The 4,559-nt window shown below is 44.4% G+C and overlaps 1 non-coding gene across 1 annotated transcript; it reads right to left on the bottom strand.

Moving 5' to 3' along the window:
• Positions 1-3,899: 3,899 nt before the first annotated feature.
• Positions 3,900-4,007, bottom strand: LOC118572834. Its single transcript, XR_004943534.1, has one exon. It is a non-coding gene; the product is annotated as a U6 spliceosomal RNA (small nuclear RNA).
• Positions 4,008-4,559: the final 552 nt, after the last annotated feature.

Here is a 4,559-nt window from a genome sequence, read left to right as displayed (position 1 = left end):
AGGAAAAAAAAAAACAAAAATCAGGCTCAAATCTAAGCTGGTTTCTCCCAGGCAGAGTGAAGAAGGAATGAATTGGAAGTTGTGGATGGAAAGCTGGGCTTGTCGAAGCACATTTGTAACACTTAGGAGCTGCAGGGCAGAAGGGTTAGGAGTTCAAGGCCAGCCTCAGCTACCTAATCAGTTCCAGATTAGGTCTTGTCTGCCTAATCTAACTCTTTTTTTTTTTTTTTTTTTTTGGATATTTAATTCCTTTTGGGGATTTTATTTTATTTTGCTTTGTTACTTTGAAATAGTTTCACTGTGTAGCCCTGGCTGGCCTGGAACCCAATATATAGACTTACAGATTTACAGAGACCCACCTGCCTCTGCCTCCCTGGTGGTGGGATTAAAGCCACATCAGGCTTTTAACAACTCCTGAATCTATGGTCTAGGTAATTATTCTTTATTCGGATGTTACTGCTGATCAATACATTAAAATGATCTAAGGGCCACACAACACACCACTTTATGTCACTGCAATGGTTAGCTCTTGTTTATTTTCAGTGTTTGCTTTTCTGAAGCCAGAGAGTATTTTTGAAGTAACATTTTAAATTATTTATTTTTTATTTTATGTACATTAATGGGTTTGGGGGGTTATTTGTTTTGTTTGTTGTCTTTTGAGACAGGGTTTCTCTGTGTAACAGCTCTGGCTATTTTGAGACTTGCTTTGTAGACCAGGCTGGCCTCCAACTCAGAGAGATCCTTCTGCCTCTGCCTCCTGAGTGCTGGGATTACATGTGTGAGCCCTGTTGGTTGCACATTGATGTCTTGCCTGCAAGTATGTCTGTTTGATAGCATCAGATTTCCTGGAACTGGAGTTACAGGGAATCGAACCCTGGTCCCCTGGAAGAGCAGCCAGTGCTCTCAATCACTGAGACATCTCTCCAGCCCTCACGTAGCATTTTTATGAAAACTTATACTGTCACACTGTAGATGTGAAGGCATTATGACAGCAGGCTACTAACCCCAAGAGTTCTGTAACAACACATAAGCCTCAAGAAAAGAATTCCTTTCCTAGAAGCTGAAACACTTGTGCAGGAACTGCCTGGGGTTCTACTACCAATAAAATATTGGACCCCTAAACCCAGTGCGTGAACTGAATCTTACTGTGTGTGTAAACGTATGCACACGAGAGATGATTCAGCAGCCACTTCATCTGAAGGAAGTCTTCACGCATCAACCATTCTGGTAGTGTAGCTCAGTGGCCTAACACATGTGAATCCTTGGGTTCAACCTCCAGAGCCACAAAGGAAAAGCAAAGCAAACCTAGCTTTAGCCAGTGCCTTCAACCCCTAGCACAGAATTGCCGGGGGCTTGCAGGAAGAAAAACAAACTTTTCACTCCAGGGCTTGATAACTCAGTTGATAGTATCTATACTTGCTGTTGTTAATCACAAATTCCAATTTGGAGATGCTGTTGTTAAAACAAATGTTAATGTTTGGGTAGTAGAGACATTGGAGACAGAAGGTCACTTGTGTACTAGCCTCCACCTTCTCTGCATGAATTCCTCCCAAAGAATGTGAGGTATGGGCTGGAGAGCTGGCTCAGAAGTTAGGAGCACTGGCTGCCTTTCCAGAGGTCCTAGGTTCAATTCTCAACAACCACATGGTGACTCACAACAATCTGTAATTAAATCTGGTTTGTATTTATTTTATTTATTTTAATAAATAAATCTTTAGCCAGGTGGTGGTGGCGCACACTTTTAATCCCAGCACTCAGGAGGCAGAGCCAGGTGGATCTCTGTGAGTTTGAGGCCAAGCCTGGTCTACACAGTGAGTTCCAGGACAGCCAGAGCTGCATAGTGAAACCCCGTTTCAAACAAAAACAAAAACCAAACAAACAAAAAGTAAAGACAGGGTCTCACTATGTATCACTGGCTGTCCTGGAACTCATTACATAGATCAGACTGGCCTCAAACTCACAGAGAGCCACCTTGCCTCTGCCTCCTGAATATTGGGATCAAAAGATGTGGACCACCAAGCCTAGCTCAATTTTTTTTTTTTTTCTGAAGAATTTCAAAATCGAGGTGTGGTGATACATGCTGTTAATTCTAACACTCTGAAGGCAGGGGCAGGGGGATCTTTGTGAGTGGGAGGTCATCCTGGTCTACACAGCAAGTTCCAGGACAGCCAGGGCCATGTAGTAAAATCCTATCTCAAAATAATAGTAATACTAATTTCAGAGCTATTTTCTGCATCTAACTCCATAACCCTCGTAGAAATCTGATATAAGTAGTAGGTTTATTCTCTCTGATTTGTAGCTAAGGGAAACAAACAAACATTGAGGCACTGAGTTAGAGTACTTGGCCCCGGGGTCCTCCAGCTGTCACTAACAGCTGCCTGGTTTCCTATGAGGAAGACAAGGGCAAATGAAGTTAAGAGTTCATGAGAATCAGACATTTATGTAAGCTAGGTAGGACTGCAGAAAATATCTTAAATATTTAAGTAAACCTACACAATTTAGGTTTTTCTTTCTTAGCTTCCAAGGCTCATTTGGTACAATACCTGTACAAATGACTAGAAAACCATACGGACTAGAGTAAACTTGTCCTCACGACACTTGAGAGATGATGAGGCCTTCGAGATTCAAAACCACACCCGGCTCTTGGAAATGGCTCCTGAAGAGTATGGTATTAATAAGACGACCTTGAGCCGATCATTTCAAAATGAAAAGGATTAGGTCCCCCCCCCCCCTTTGGGCTAAAGAACAAAACAACAGAAAAGTATTGTTCAGTAACAAGGAGGGTTCAGAAGCACCTTCAAGGAATCTCCATTCTCTTAGAAATTATGTGTTTGGACATTTCTAGGAGTAACAGGGAAGCGACTATCAGACACTTGCTTGTCTTCACATCTGGAATTCAAGTTAGTGCTCTGCCCCTCCAGAGCGTATGAGGCACTATGGGTGCAGAGCAGACTGGAGGCTATTTTGAAAAAGCAACCAGAGCTAAGAGATTCAGGAAAAAAAAAAAAAAAAAAGTTCCAGGAAGGGGTGATTCCATCGGGATTTGAGAAATTATCCTGTCCCAAGATTCTTCATAAGGGCCCTGGAGCACTTTGCCAAAGATGGGTCACGATAAAAAGCAGTTTGGCCATTCTGAAGGCCCAATCGTAAGTGTGTGCTGTAAAGATACTTGCACCTACAACCTCATATGACTCCCATGATACAGACAGGTGAGCTGTAGGGCAGAGCTGAGATCTCCCCAAGGTCAACAGACCCTGAAATAGCAGTCTGTGGGGCAAATTACAGCCCCAAGAACACCTGTTTCTTTCTATCCTTCAGCAGCCCCATGTTGTCTTCTCTCTTTTCCCTTGTTGGTTCTGAATCACAACAGCGAGAAAATGACGGATGATGAGCTGTAATTGCTAACTAAAGAGCATTCTCTTAATTAATGTAAGCATCTGACTAAATAGGAGAGTGACACTTGGCTTTCATTTGCCTTTCAAACGTTGGCTTTATTAGGTGATGTAATAACGCCCCACATTGCTCACAGGGAGACAAAATAGGCGCGCACAGCTTGCCTCTTTCCCGAGGTGTCCCACACCGATTCCCATGGTTATCTTTTCTTGTGTGTGTGTTCTGCTAGCATGTATGTGTGTCTGGGAACCATGTCTGCAGAGGCCAGAAGGTGTCAGATGCCCCGGAACTGGGGTTACAGAAGGTTGTGAGCCACCTTGTGGGTGATAGGAATTGAACCTTCTCTGGAAGAACAGCCAGTGCTCTTAACCATTGAGCCATCTCCCCAGCCTACTGTAAATGTAAAGGGAAAAAAGAAAGATAAGGTGCAAATGGGTTCTTTTAGAATGATGAAGAATCTCTACTCCAGATTTATTCTCTCTCCACCCGCCCTTTCTTTTTCTTTTTTAAATATGGAACGCTTCACGAATTTGCGTGTCATTCTTGCGCAGGGGCCATGCTAATCTTCTCTGTATCGTTCCAATTTTTAGTATATGTGCTGCCGAAGCGAGCACTTTTTTTTTTTTTCCAAGACAATATTTCACTGTGTAACAGCCTTGGTTGTCCTAGAACTCACTATGTGCACCACCAGGCTGGCCTCGAACTCAGAGGTCTGAGTTCGAGGAATTAAAGGTATGTGCCAACACAGCCCTGCCAGATTTGTTTTCTTAAACTCAACGGAACTAAGACTCTTCCGCGGGTCTGAACTTGTGCGTGTGGAGTTTGGGCCCTGGGGATTGAACCCGGTGTCCCTCTCACGTACTAAACTGTTAGTGAGTCATGTCTCATCCTTACCCCTTCAGCTCTAAACTCCTTGTCTACAGGCCCAGGGCTATCTTGAGGGATCTCGGGAGCCCCAGTGTGGCAGCAGTTGTGAGCAGAGGCCCTGGTTGTAATGTTCTGGCCGGCCGTGATCTGGAGCCCTGTCCGCGCAAAGAGCACAGAGTACTGGCTAAGCTCCCCCACCCCCGCTCTTCCCAGAGCACACGCGCCCCCTAGCGGCCTGAGCCCGACTGGACGTCTCAAGGGCCCCATGCTGGGGCATTTTGGAGCCGGTCTGTGATCAA

This window comes from Onychomys torridus, chromosome 22 (genome assembly GCF_903995425.1).
Source record: "Onychomys torridus chromosome 22, mOncTor1.1, whole genome shotgun sequence".
NCBI lineage: Eukaryota > Metazoa > Chordata > Mammalia > Rodentia > Cricetidae > Onychomys > Onychomys torridus.
This window is presented reverse-complemented; position numbering and strand designations above follow the sequence as displayed.